The sequence below is a fragment of the Sus scrofa genome, chromosome 7, assembly GCF_000003025.6.
Source record: "Sus scrofa isolate TJ Tabasco breed Duroc chromosome 7, Sscrofa11.1, whole genome shotgun sequence".
Classification (NCBI taxonomy): Eukaryota; Metazoa; Chordata; class Mammalia; order Artiodactyla; family Suidae; genus Sus; species Sus scrofa.
Window position 1 is genome coordinate 16839572 of NC_010449.5, and position 15703 is coordinate 16855274.

The following is a 15703-nucleotide window of genomic DNA, read 5'->3' on the forward strand; positions in this document are numbered from 1 at the left end:
AAACCACAGGGAAAAAAAGTTGTTAGTTATGCCCAGGGTAGTGAGAATAACAACACGTGGAAAGAAAGTACACCATAAAAGGCAAACACCCACTGAAACCAGACAACGAAGAACATCATTCACTATACAAAGGATGAGAAGTACAACTTACCTCCTTCTGACAACGGTATTTCCAGGGGGTGCGGGAAGGGGGAAAGCTGGGATCATGGGCTAGGAAGTCTATCAGAACTCAGGGTCTTCAGCAAAAACTCACAATAATAGGCAGGTAGGTTTCAACCCTACCTTTCTCCCCAGAGACGGTCATCTCTCAGAAACTCTACCTAGGTAATCAAACTTGAATCCCTCGATTGGCAGGAACCCACATGCTGTCTGCTCCTGAGAATAAAATTCCACCAGTCACTGTGCCTATGAAACGATGACAGTCTGTTCTCCACGGAGGTTTTAAGAACCGTGCCACTCTCTCGGGGTGGCACAGTGACCCAGCATTTGTTGGGGTGAGACTTCTACTTAGAGAGGCAGCAGACATGAACACAAAGCTAAGATGCAAAGTCTAGTCCCACTGCTTCATTTACTCACTCAAACACACACGCTCTTAATAAAGGCGGCACAGAGTTATTACCGGCTGTCTCTTAAACATCTTTTCAACCTGAGAGGTTTTTTAAGGCATTGAACCAGGATTATAATTCCATGAAAGGCTCTCTAACCTGAAATCAGACAGGGGTTTCAAAGAAGAAACAAAGATGAACACTTCTTGGCTACATTTTTAAACTCCCCTCCCTTCTGGCAAACACGTGCTTGTATACATTAAAATTAAAAGGGTGTATACATTAACAAGTCTATATTCTCTTATACCCAAGAATCAAGCCCAAATCCACAACAGGCTCACCATTTCCGGGAACAGGCGTTTGGTGTATAGGCACTGGAAACACATGCACGCACGCATGCACACACACACACACACACACACACACACACACACACACACACACACAAGCCCAATGAAGAAGACATTGTAACCCAGAAGAATGTTCTTTGCTTCAGGAGTTAAGGTAGTGCACATACTGCCTCACTTTTGTTCCAGTGGCACAGAGATCCATGGGTGCCAGGCACGGTGACACACAATGGGCATTCAAACCACACAGTCTTAGTAAATTAGGTAAATTAGAAATCATTTGATGGTATTCTATTGTTGCTATTGTAATCACAGTAATTTTCCCTGGTAATGGTGCTTCGTGATGAAGAGCAGTTCTCATAGGATAATTGCGAAAGATACTAAAAGATTCAGGGACGCAGCATCTGGTTTTAAAAGCTCTTCAGATTCAAATTGGCATTTTACTTTATCTTGAAAATTTATTAGAGATTCAGATCATGCCGGTTTAAATGGAAAGGTGAAAGCAGGGTAATTTCAATCTATGAATTATTCAATCTCAGCCTGGCGAAATTGCCATCCATGAACTGATGCTCTGACAGTCCCTCTGCTGAGCCTCCATTACGCTTGTCATTTTTATTTCTTTATCTACAATCTCTTTCTCGGTTACCCAGCTCGTCCCTTAGGGCTCGGCTTCACGAACCAAAGTATTTCAAATTGCCATAACCTAAATGTGCGGCTGTCTCAAATTGCTGTCTCCACAGGCTGGCTGCCTTTTTTTCCAAATCATTAAAACACACACACACATACACACACACACCCATGATATCTGTTAGGCTCTTCGATTAGATAAATTAAACACACACACACTCTCTCTCTCACACACACACACCACAGAGGAGGGCATCATTGCGAAGACCAGTTATGTTCCGCTAACATCACAAGAGAAGATAAAGTGATGCTTTCTGCTTCCTTCTTTGTTGTCAGTGTGACCCATCCTAGTTGCATAACATCACGCCGGAAAGAGCCAGCAGTAAACAGGCTTGCCTGGCTCTCTGATTTCCAACCAGCGCAGATGAAGACTGCATGGAAGGCAGACTAATCCAGGCAACCGTATACTTAGCGAGCACGAGTATTTAGGAAAATAAGAAGAAGCCATCAGAGGACCGCAATTAAACTGCCATTCTCCCAGGCTCCACCTGCACCCAGACTGCAGTCGCAACGATTCTCCACTTGATGGCTGGTTGTGTCACTGCTAGTCGACAGCTGTCCCTGCATCCAGAGAGGACTGGGAAGGATTTAGGTCAGTGAGTCTGGTTTCTCCTTTGAAACCATGTTCTAACTGAGGAATGGGGATCTGTGCCTGGCCCCGCGACCAGCCTGAACTGGAAGCTAGGCGAGTCACACAGCATCAGTTCAGCGGAGGTTGCCCGCCCAGGCCCCAGCCAGACAAACCGTGGCAAGCAGCATCTCCTTTGTCCTAGCCTTTATTCCTGCAGATAGAGCGGCGCAGTATGAGAAGCCCGCAAACTATTCCCACAAGTGCCGGGGACCCAGCCGCGCCGCACCAGGGGCAGCCTGGCCACCGGGCTCCGAGCAGTACCTGCTCTGCTGGAAATTCACGCTGCCAAGTGTGAAGCCATCCTGTACCTTCAGATTGCTTCTCTGCTCCTGGCTAAACAAAGGTAAATACTCCTCACGTAAGACATGTCAAGTAGCAGCAGGAAAAGAACACTTTCAAACTCTTGTCGCTTTTTGCTTAGTGGTGTGCGTTGTGATGAGGAAACGGCAGGAGCCTGGGCTGGGGCAGTGGCGATGATGCAGCAGTCAGCTGACTCGCAGGGGGTGATCGTTCAATGTCCTCTACAGAAGCGGGCCAGTTTCTAAAGTGGCACCAGTCAGACGACCTTGACCGTGAAGCCGAGCTTCAGGAGGCCCGCCATTCACCGTCCCCACCTGGCAGTGCTACCCCCACACCTGGCAGGAACGTTTCACATCGTGTGTCTCTCAGGCAGAGTTTTTAACTCGCAGGCTTCAGGACTTAACTATTTCTATCCTGCTTGCTAAAATGGTAGGTGATTCTGGGGTGGGGGTGGGGGTGGGGGGGTGACCGTTCCAATGTGAAATCAAGGGAATACCTACTCACTGTTCCTATTGTTTGAGTTAGTTTCAGCATTTCAGCATCAAAAGAAGAATGGTGGGAGAGTTCCTCCCTGCGTTTTGGTTTTAAAAGCACACTGCTTTTTTTTTTTTTAAGCAGGTAAAAATTGCCTTGAGCCACTTGTACGCTGTAATGAACTAGTCAATTGTACCTAACGGAATGGCAAGAGCAATAGGGAAAATCTCAAAGGTAAATTAGTCCAGCAGTAGCCTTAAATCATGGTCCGGCTGCTATAAAGCTGTGTGCAGGCTCTATTGCAAAAGGCAGGTTGCGCATCCCAATTAATCTGACAATGGAGCAATAGCCTTATATGGTATTACCCCAGCGATGTGAGGAATGCTAAAATAAGAAAGCAGTCATTACCAGGGATTTGTTTAATGACTGCAATCATACTGAATTAATTTAACTTGCTGCAATGTTTAACAGAAAGTCAATTATAAATTTGTGCTAAAAGAATAACAATACTAGTATTTGCCTGGCACCTTCCTCTGGCATGACATCCCCTGAAGGTAATCTCATATCCCCGACAGTCACAGAGCACTCAGAATGTGCTAAGTGATCTACAGAACCATCATGACGAGCCTCTCAGGGGACAGGTGCTTGTGGTTCTGAGCCAGAAGGACATCTACCTGGATAGATAGTCGGTCGCCTGGATAGAGCACACAGAGGATCACCACGTTGACCTGTGCCAGTTGTTTTGTAAAGAGTCAGCGATTTTTCCCCCCATGCGCGCCTTATGAATTTTATTTTTCTATTTGCTTCTCATTTGATTCTGACATGAATCCCACTCGAAAGAGGAAGCTTTTGGATAGAAAACAGAGAGAGCAAAACTGGATGGAAGAGAATCTTCTGTGTAACGAGGGAGCCACTCAGAGTCTTGAGTGCCGTTTAAATAAGGACTGGTTCTACTTTGAAGTGGTGGGCTGGCGGGAGTGAGCTGCAGGCCCAGGCTGAGGAGCCTACCTGGAGAGAACTAAACAGAGGCCTTCTCTTCCTGTACCTTCTCCAGCTCTGCATCAAGAATTCAAATCTTAGAGTTCCTGTTGTGGCTCAGCGGGTTACAAACCCTACTTGTATCCATGAGGTTTGATCCCTGGCCCAGTGCAGTGGGTTGAGGATCCAGCATTGCCATGAGCTGCGGTATAGGTCACAGACACAGTTTGGATCCTGCATTGCTGTGGCTGGCTGTGGTGTAGGCTGGCAGCTGCAGCTCTGATTCAACCATATGCCTCAGGTGCAGCTTCAGCCATAAAAAGCCAAAAAAAAAAAAAAAAAAAAAAAAAAAAGAATTCAAATCTCATAAATTCACCTTGCCTCCTTCTTTCAAAACCTGCTATCAGGAAATGAGCCCCAAGGGAGTTCTCTTGTGTCTTAGTAGGTTAAGGATCCAGTGTTGTCACTGCAGTGGCTTGGGCTGCTACTGTGGCTCGGGTTTGATCCCTGGCCCAGGAACTTCCACATTCCACGGGCACAACCAAAAAGAAAAAAAAAAAAAAAAAGCAAACAAACAAGAAATAAGAAATCAGCCACAAATGGTACAAGTAACCAATAATTTTCAGTGTAATTTCTTAGAGCTACTTAGATTTTTGAAGAAAATAAGGCTTCCAGAAAAGACATGGCTATCAAATAGGGGGATTTCAAGCACTAACGCTCTAGGTAGGAAATCATTTCTGGGGGGCAAGGAGGCAAGTCCATGTCTCCTACATCATATGACAGGTCTGTGCCCATGAGGCTGACCTCCCAGTGGAGCAGGTAAGGCTTGGCCTGGAAGCCGCTAAAGCCAGCATGTGCCCTGAATGTTTGTGTGGGTCATGGACAGAAAAGACCCTGGCAGCATCTCTCCCCCTCCTCAAGGGCATCCCGTTTTTCCTCACCATTTCTCTCAGGGCCTCCCCCCCACCCCCAAGGAAAAGTGGCCCAAGCACTGGTATTTTGTTGTGAGCCACACGGGAAGTCCAACCAAGCACTGGTATTTTAAACAAACTCCCAGCAGCCCCATCACCAGGTAATATTCGACTGTGTATCCAAGATGGAGAACTACGGATTAGATAATGCAATGTATTCCTTTAGGCACATGTGAATTTGTGGTTGGAAATTGAAATGCATAATATATATTTTAGTTGACCATGAGAATTGAGAAATAAAAGTGAGTCCTTAAACATGTCTATCTTTACTGTTACAATGCTGTACAAATCAATAAAAAAGAAACATTTTTAATCGAGGAGACCTATGTACCTGTACGTTCTCTGTAACTGGGGACAGTTTGGCCACCTATAACAGTCATACCCTCTCACAGAAATGCGTTTCTTCTTCTCCTCCAGCACCCTGTGTTGGGGCTCTCTGCTCACCTAGCATCCTCCTCGGTGGACAGAGTTCTTCGAGGGCAGGGGACATTTATCTTGACGGCCCCAGTGCCTTCACGCTGCCTGGCAAGTGGTATGTCTTCAGCGCTTCTGAAAAGATGAGGGAAGGCCAATGGATGTCTTCCTGTTAGAGAAGACAGCTCGGCAATATCCGAGTTTCTAAAACAAGAATGTCAAGCTTTCCCTTTGTTGTAGACTGTCCTGAAATAACATGTTTCACATTGACTAAAAGACTATTCACTTGCAACTATAAAATGAACTCCAAGTCCAGGGAGCAAAGACTTTTAAAAGGGGGGGATAGGAGTTCCCATTGTGGCTCAGTGGCTAAGGAATGTGACTAGGAACCATGAGGTTGCAGGTTCGATCCCTGGCCTTGCTCAATGGGTTAAGGATCCGGTGTTGCCGTGAGCTGTGGTGTAGGTTGCAGACACGGCTCGGATCCTGCATTGCTGTGGCTCTGGCGTAGGCCGGCAGCTACAGCTCTGATTAGACACCTAGCCTGGGAACCTCCAGATGCCGTGGGTGTGGCCCTAGAAAAGGCAAAGAGTCAAAAAAGGGGGGGGGGGAGATATATGGAAAAATGAATGACATGCTTTATGAAAGTCAATCAAAATCCCATTAGTAGCTAATGGCTATTAAATTTTAGTTAAATTTAGATATTTATTCAGAAAAGTAAGGCACATATTTTATTTTCCTTTTCATTTTGGAGACTGAGGCCAATGAGTGGTGGCTCTTTGTGCCTATGTAAGAAATCTGCCCTCTCCTAGCGCAGATGAGGGGAAAATTCTGTTCCTGAGCCCTTCTGGAAATCTCCATTTAGATATGTGCATGTCTTTTTTTTTTTCTTTTTGCTATGCACTCTCTGATAGTCTTATGAAGTTTATGAATCACTTCTCCACAGTGCTTTTATATGCATATACAATATAATAAGTAGGATTACAACGAAAACTAATTGTCTTAAATATGTTAGCTGAAGAACCTTTGCCTAAGAAAATCAAAATACTTCCAAGGTGAAATTGCAAAATCATTTTGATTGTCTCTCTTCCAACGATTACCCAATAAGAAAGTGTTCACGAAGAGCCTAGACAAGATAGAGGGGTAAGGAAGGAAACAGATGACTATATTTATTAAATTTCATTAAGCTTGAAACAGAATGTTTCTTCTCAAAAGTGACCTTTTTAGTGCCTAGCAGATTCCCCATTTTCACATTAAAAAAAAAAAAAAATTATACTTTCCAAACTGTCAAGTCACATTATAGAGACTGTTCCTGAGGGGGGAAAAAAAAAAAAGGTGGGAAGGAGTTCCTGTTGTGGCTCAGCAGTAACAAACCTGGCTAGTATCCATGAAGATGTGGGTTTGATCCCTGGCCTCGATTTTGGTTAAGGATCCGGCATTGCCATGAGCTGTGGTATAGGTCACAGACATGGCTTGGATCTGGCGTTGGTGGTGTAGTCTGATGGCTGCGGCTCTAGTTTGACCCCTAGCCTGGGAATTTCCATATGCAGTGGGTGTGGCCCTAAAAAGCAAAAAAAAAAAAAAAAAAAAAAAAAAAAAAAAGGAAGGGAATTGATTCCCCTATTCTCCCATTTTTTATTTTACTGATGAGGGAAGGCATGGAAGTTCAAAAACGTTGAGTCCTATTACTCAATAGCATGTGAGTAAAAAGGGAATAGAGTCCAGGACCCAAGTCTCCTAAACCTATGGCCTTTGGTACGCAAGGATGCTAAAAGCTGGGTACCTGAAATCAACCATACTGGGAATATTTACATTGTGTGAATGGACAAATGCTAAAAATGTAGGGTTGTTGTCTTTTCTGAAGAGTTGGTGTACAAGTCGTAATACCTTTAATTATGCCAACTTGTAATCATATGTTTCTTTGTTTCAAACCCAGAATCCCAAATGCTTAAGAAGATAAAGCACAATGGTTAAGTATGAAGCACTCAGGTTAGTGGGGCCGTCTCTGAATAGACCCTCTTGACCACTGATTATCTATGTGACCTTGAACAAGCTCACTCCCCTATGGGTCTCAACTCCTCTTCTATAAAACAGGGCTAATAATACTGTGCGTTATGTATATTCGTGAAGTGGTGCATCCAAACCACTTAGTGTGGATTCGCACACTGGTTAAGCTTCCAGTGGCTGTCAGTCATGATTATTTTCCCCTTCTTCCTCCTCCTCCTCCTCCTTTCTCTTATTCAACTGGTCATCATGGCAGATTGACATTATTTGCTCTGAAATAAATGAGGATATTTTTAAGAGATTATAGGCAAAAAAACACAACCAAAAAAGTCATATACAAGCAACTTAGGATTCTTGAAAATGGAGGATTACCCTGTGGGTAATAGAGATTTGAAGGGCAGGTGTTATTTTTGCATGAACTGTAGAATCTAAGAAAGTATCACAATTCAATGGAGAAATTATTGATGGACATATTTTCAGCATGACTGAGAGATTTTAGAGAAGCTGAATTAAAACCAGACACTGTAGTAGGGATCAACATACACAGGATGTGCAATCAGACCTCTTGCTTCTCCAGCCACGTAGCCTTGTGAGTGTGTTTGGACTCAGAGAGTCTAACAGCCAATTTACAAACCTGCTGGGACATACTGTATTTTTCAGGATTAAGAATTCCTCTCTTCATAAGATTGAGTTTCAGGGGAAGACACTTTGCCTAGGGGCTGGGGCAGACTAGTCCACGGATGCCAAGGAATTGGAACACCGAGTCAGCTCTATCCAGAGGGTTTCAAGCCAAGGAGACATCTCCCCTCCCCCTTTTCTGCTGGCATTGGCATGACCTTGGGATGTCACAGGTCTGTCCCATCCTTGGGACTCTCTGCAATCAGAGTGTTACTGAACACAGGACCACCATTCTAGGGAGAGGGTAGCAGCTGAGAAGAGGTGAGGGCAGAACAATGCTTACTTCTACCCATCCCAGCCCAACCACAAAAGAGCAAAAAGAGAACTGCGTTATCACGATGGTGCCCTAGGCTCAAAAAAAATCCCAAGGGAATATAAAACAAATTGGTGCAGTTCTCATCGACTGCATGTTACAAGTCGTTAAGTTCTATCAATTAAAGGAAGGATGAGTCCTCAGACTCTCCTTGCACCCCCTCCTCCTTCCGTGGGTGGTGGGTCTCCTAACCACCTACTTTGGACTTGCTCATTTTTAGCGCTGAGGGTCCACCCCCAGAAAATGCCATCCGATATGACAATAGGAACTCGCCAAATATCAGGCTGTGACCCAAGAGACATCAGCCTACCAGGCCCCGAAAAAAAAAAAAAAAAAAAAAAAAAAAAGGTGTTTTAACCCAAATACCAATCCTGTATAATAAAAGAACCACAAAAAGAATAAAAGCAATTCCCACTTAGTCTACAGTATGGCCCGTGCACATGGCACATGATCATCTCCCTATCACAAGAAAAATAATCAGACACACACAGGGGTTTCTATGGCCAGAATTCTATGTTTTACATATAATAATAATTCATTTATCACCCAGAGCAGCACTATAAGGAAATTTTAATCCTATTATGTTCCTTTTACAACCCAAAGCTTAAAGACATGAGTGTTATTCAAACCATACATCTGGTAAATACAGGCTTGTGGATTCAAAGCCAGGTTGCCTGATCTGGGTTCAAATTCAAATCTATTTATATTCAAATACAGGCTTCTTCCAAATTAATGTTCAGTTGTGATAGTCTCTTGAGTGGGTTGGAAGAGCCTAGAGAAAGAAGGGGAAAAAAAAATGGAACCCAGACTTGGAGTCACCCAGGGGAAGTGTGAAAGTCTAAGAGTTGGTGAATAGGGAGACCCCCCCATCCCACACAAATTAGTAGAAAACTGGGCTTTTCATTATTGTGTTCCTTAAATGATATTTGAACACAGTAGCATGCTGGTAAATTGGCTTGCGTGGGGGTGGGGATTTTAAAGGCTTGTACTGTTTGTCAATTTTCATGGTGTAAATACTCCCACCATAGTTGATTTCAAGGTTTCAACAGTAACAACCTGTTTCAATGATTCCTGAATATTTAACAATTGGTTCTTGCTAGATAGCTGGAGCTGCCCTCAGCACATCACAGTTTGGGCCCAAGCAATGGATTCCCCTGCCACCTCCAGAAGCCATATCATTTTAGAATGCCTCTACTTTCAGGACAGCCTTCCTCTTTCTGGTTAAACTCTAGTTCTCGGATGCTTCAAGGTCTTAGATTACCTCCTGTATCTTTCTTGCTCTCCCTCTCAAACTGTGTGCTTGTACTTTTTGTATTTAATGAAACATGTTTTTACGTTTGTGGTTCTTGATTTTAAAGGAAGATGAGACATTTACATTGCTCTTCCTTTGACTGTCTAATAAACCTAAGAAATGTGTGTAGCTTTTTAAGTGGGAGCAACCCTTGACTGAGAGAATCGGTCAGCCTTTGGGAGAAATGAGGAGCCTGCAGATGTATGTTCACAGGTGCCCACTGCCACACACATCCACTCAATAATACTTACTGCAAGCCTTGTATAGCCAGGAGCATGTATGAGCACACTACACTCACCATTTTGGATTTGCACCTGTTGCTAAGGGCTCCCCTATGCTTTAGCCAGGGCAGAATATTTTGAGTCCTCAACAGCCATGCAAAGTCACTCTGTAAGTACACGATTACCATGAAGTCATGATATGAATTCAAACCTAGCAGATTAAATTGCAATTACCCTTAGAGAAAGCATGTAACTCTTGGGATAATCACATTATGGGTAATATTTTTTTAGATCTATGGGGGCACTAATTTGTAAAGAACATACAACCAAAGGAATAATTGCAGCAAGGGGCTAAAAGGTAATGACAAAATAATTGCATGTTATTTGATCCTTCCATGAAAACATGTCTAATAGAAGATTCCTCTAAACTGTTTCTTGTACCTGTGGAACATTTGAAAGTTATTCTTTTTCCCTTAGTTCTATTTAATGCTGAGCCATAACTCTTTTGAATAATCTTGTTTGCTAAAATATACTAAAGAGTAGCCTCTAAGCATAGGTTAGAAACTCAATGCGAAACTTGATTTTTCTCCCTTACGCTATGTAAAGGTTATTTGCTTTTAAAAGTTGATGGTGAATGCAGTCTATTTTGGAAAAATATATATAGCAGTGCAAATTTCTTATTTGTTTATTAAGGTAGGGATCTTGCTAGCATCTAGATGTGCTTGCAAAATGCTCCCCCAGTATCACTAACTTATTCCATTTCATTCTAATAACAAGTCTGACTGTATTTCTCTCTCTGTCTCCTTTCTCATGTCAAGAATGGAAGCTAAAAGACACCAGAGATAAAAGTAAATGAGTGCATGCATATGGTATGGAAGAGGGATCACTGAGCTAGGAGATAAAAGATACTGGGCAAATTACTCACCTTCTCCATCTCAGGCTTATTAATTTTAAGCTGAGAATGCCTACATTTTGTGAGTAATTCACACAAACGCATAATGCTTGTGAATGTGCTTTAAAAACCTGGAAGTGCTGTCTTAAAATACAGGCAATAATTATAATCATATTCTTAAAATTTTTGAGTAAATTATAGTAATCGAACACGATCTTACCATATACCACTGCTCCTTCTCCACCCCTCACTGCTCCTAGACCCTGCCTGCTTCCTATTCCATCCTGCCTTTGGCAATTTCTTGTTCTAATCATGCTTTGCAAATGGTCAAGAACAAAAAGCTGCAAAAAGCTAAATCTTGTAGAACTCTTATTCTTTGTTATCTTAACAGGAGATTAAGTTAATTACTGTTTCACTTCTACCTTTAGGACATTTCAGGGTTTTTCCTTGAAGGATACTACTGCTAGCTACAATCCACTGCATATAGACACTAAGAGCTAAAATTGGCAGAGGTCCTGTTGTAGCACAGCAGAAGTTAAACCGACTAGTATCCATGAGGACATGGGTTTGATCCCTGGCCTTGCTCAGTGGGTCAAGGATCTGACATTGCTGTGGCTTTGGCTGTGGCCGGCAGTGACAGCTCCAATTTAACCACTAGCCTAGGAACTTCCATATGCTGAGGGTGCGGCCCTAGGGGGAAAAACTGTTTAATTGGCAAGAATTAGAACTTTTGAACATCACCAGTATTCCTGATATATTCCAGGTGGTGAACTTTAGAAATATGTTTTATACCTGCAATTGAAACAAGGAGTTCCATGCCTTTGTAAAATTATCTACTTACAAAGCATTTTGCTAAATGGACTCATTTCTCTCCCATCCTCAGAGAACATGGCGCTGGGCAATGACAATCCCTGGGTAGAAGCAGAATCAATTTTCTGTTCTCTGATCCTTCATGTCACTAATGCTTATTCCAATGATAATTCAAAATGGAACCAGCCAGTGTTCATTTATCACTCAATGTACTACTGTTTCCATAATCAGTTAAACAGTGTTACAGCCATCAAAATTATTTCCTAAGTATAAAAGAGCTGAAGTGGTCAGTCTTCTTAGGTTAAGAATAACATAATGAGGAGTTCCTACTGTGGTGCAATGGGATTGGTGGCATGTCTGCAGCTCCAGCACGCAGGATCGTTCCTGGCCAAGCACCATAGGTTAAAGGATCCTGCATTGCCACAGCTGTGGAGTAGTCACAACTGTGGCTCAGATCTGATTTCTGGCCCAGGAACTCCATATGCTGCGGGGTGACCAAAAAAGAGAAAAAGAAAAGAAAGAATAATACAGTGAGAAAATGAGGAGTTCCCTGGTGGCCTAGTGGTTAAGGATCCAGTGTTGTCACTGCTGTGGCTCTGATTTGATCCCTGGACTGGAAACTTTCACATACTGAAAATAATAATAATAAAAAAACCCAATTGAGCCAATAATATCATGCAGAGTCCAGGTCTACAGTTTCAGCGTGAATTAAAAGACATATTGATTTAGTAGGAACACACATTTGTGAAAACTAGACTTTGTAACAGATGTATGAATTTCTGGATGCAAATCAGATAAGTAAGCAGCCCTTAACATTACAAGCATCCAAAAACATCCAGTTGTCAACTTCTTTGACTTATAAAGATGGTGGCCAACTACACTGGCAATGGCTGGCAATATTCAACAAGGTTTGAGATTGAGGAAGGTGTGAGCAGAAGGCAAAGAGGTGGAGATGGCAGGTGTTACATATTTTTTTAAGAAGTATAGTTAACAGGGACTCCCTAGAAGGAGTAGTTAAAAAGGTACATATTTCCAAATATGAGGTTGAGGGTGTTATTTATTTAGGATAGAACCTTTCCAAAGAAACTTATTTGTTGAGAAAAAAAATAATACAGAAAAAGTGATAAAGTTGGAGATAGGGAAGACAGAGGGTCAAGTGATGGAGTTCCAGAAAGATGCAAGATGGGGCCAAGAGCAAGGTGGCATTCACCATCCTTCTTATCCTCTGAAACTGAAGCACAGGTGGGGCAGGTGTTTGAAGGAATTACTGGTTCCTGTCTGTCTCAATGTGGTTTCCAGAACTAGGAGCAGCACTACAAACATGTTCTGATCAGAAAAGACAGACTGTTACCCTGCAAGATGTAGATTTTGTGATACTATTAATGGAATCCATGATTGAATTTACTTTTTTAGACAGTAGATCACTTTCCTTGGGAAACAGTGTAATGTAGAGGTAATTAATAAGGGCCCCGGATTTAGGTTCAAATCCTGGTTTAGCCACTTACTAGCTATAGGACTTTAGTGAAATTACTTATAATTCCCTATTTTCTCAAAAATAAAATAGGAATTATAGTGATAATAAATTTACCTCAGAGGATTACTATGAGAATTAAATAATAGCAAACATTCAAGAAATATAAAATATTGTTTTGATTGTTCCTACTATTTTTTTTTCATCTTTTGTCTTTTTAGGGCCGTACCCATGGCATATGGAGGTTCCTGGGCTAGGGGTTGTATTGGAGCTGTAGTCTCTGGCCTGTGCCACAGCCATAGCAATGCCTAATCCAAGCCACGTCTGTAACCTACAACACAGCTCACAGGAATGCTGGATCCTTAAGCTACTGGGCAAGGCCAGGGATCAAACCTGTGCTCTCATGGATGCTAATGAGATTGGTTTCCATTGAGTCATGATGGGAACTCATGTTCTTACTGTTCTTATGGTAAATTTAAATTAATAGAGATTTTTATATGGTGCTATTAAGAAATGTTTTCCCCATTCTCTGTACAGTTGATTCTTCTAGACTCAGGGATAAGACTTTAACTCTGCTGAATTCTTCATGTTAGATTCATTTATTTTTCTATTCTCCTAAGATCCTTCTGTGTTCTGACTCCACCATTCAGTGTACTTATTGTCTTCCCTGGACTGTGTGATCTGTGAATCTTAGGAGAATTCTGTGACATCCACTGCTATTACATACCCAATACTCACTTTTCACCTTCTTCTTTACTAACCAGTGATTGCTTTGGTTAAATTGTAACAATGAGCTCAATTAAAGTATAACTGACCCCTGAAAAACATGGGTGTGAAGTGTGGGAGTCCACTTGCATGCAAATTTTTTTCAAGAATAATACTACAGTGCTATGTAGTTTGTGGTTGGTTGAATCCATGGATGTGGAAACACAGATATGGAGGCTATAAAGTTACACCAAGAGTTTTGATTGTTCAAGGGTCACCTGTACTCTATGTCCCAGCATCCCTTGCAGCTAAGAGTGGTCATGTGATACAGTTCTAGCCAATGAGGTAAAAGCAAAGTCACTGGGTAGGCTTCTAGGTAAGCTTATTAAAGAGGCCAGATTCATGAGGATGAACACCAGATTCTAAGAAACATGGAGAGAACAGAGAAGTAGCCTGGGGCATGATGCCACTGTGTAGCAGCTGTGCATGCCCTTCACTAGGCATCACCAGAGTCTTTGTCTTGTGACAAAAACAACCTCTCTTTGGTTAAACCTCTGTCATCAGGGTTCTAACATTTGGCAAATGCAATTTCCATAGGCTACAGATGCCACCTATAGTCTTGTCTAGATATCTGGGGGGTGAGAAAGATACTTAAAATGGAACAGAGCTAAAGATAAAACTTCAGCTTGTTTTTTTCCCCAGATTTATTGAGATATAATTGACATAAAACACTATGTAAGTTTAAGGTACACAACATGATAATTTTATATACATTATATATATATATATAACGTATATTTTATCCCTGAGTATATTTTACACACACACACACACACACACACACACACACACACACACACACACACAAATAGCTCTAAGGCTTTTGTCAAAATACTTATAATTAATTCTCTATTTCCCCAAAAATAAAACAGAGGTTATAATGATAATAACAAGAGAGAGAGATTGTTCTCATGTTAATATCTTACTTTGTAAAAAATGTCATGTAAATAGGTAATTGCTTCACCTGTGCCAGCCTTATCTCCATTAAGAAAGGATATGGGAGTTCCCGTCGTGGCGCAGTGGTTAACGAATCCGACTAGGAACCATGAGGTTGCGGGTTCGGTCCCTGCCCTTGCTCAGTGGGTTAACGATCCAGTGTTGCTGTGTGAGCTGTGGTGTAGGTTGCAGACGCGGCTCGGATCCCGCGTTGCTGTGGCTCTGGCGTAGGCTGGTGGCTACAGCTCCGATTCAACCCCTAGCCTGGGAACCTCCATATGCCGCGAGAGCGGCCCAAGAAATAGCAACAACAACAACAAAAAGGCAAAAAGACAAAAGACAAAAAAAAAAAAGAAAGGATATGGATTGCATCTTATTTCCCTTATATTTGACACAGTGCCTAGCCCTTTCCTGGAGGGGTGGTATACATTCAGTAGAGATCTGTAAAACTGAAAGCTTTGAGTCTTGCAAAGATCAATTTTTTACGGTACAGATAAGGAAGCCAGAGCTCCTTGTCTCAACTCAGAGTTCCTTGTCTCAACTCAGAGTTCCAGCAAGCCCTAGAACCTGTGCTTATTCCCAGATTCTCAGCCAACGTTCACTGTACCGCACCACCCCGTTTGAATAACTTGTACAAAACTTCCTTTTGTCTTATATTCTCTCTCCTCAAGATCTCATTTTATTGTACCCAGGATCCTATTACTAACCTTCTAAATATCCTTGGGTATTAAGAAATTAAAGAAAGTGTTAGTTTTCCAAGTGAATATACTTGGACTCTGAGACCTGAGTGTCCTGTCCCCCATCACAGAGAACCAGTGGCAAGAAGAAAAATACACTTACAGGCTTTTGCAACTGTAGGGACCCCGGTGCCAAAAAAGGAAACAGACTGATAAAGGGTCTCACATTTCCATTTGGACTTGGTCGCCTTGTCTTCAGTCCCATGGTGGGGAGCCCAGTAAAAACGGATTTCCCCAG

At 42.3% G+C, this 15703-nt stretch overlaps 1 long non-coding RNA gene across 1 annotated transcript; it reads left to right on the forward strand.

The window, feature by feature from the left end:
- On the forward strand, window positions 1964-8691 carry LOC110261654. The gene is made up of 2 exons (XR_002346095.1): window positions 1964-2939; window positions 5351-8691. It is a non-coding gene; the product is annotated as an uncharacterized LOC110261654 (long non-coding RNA).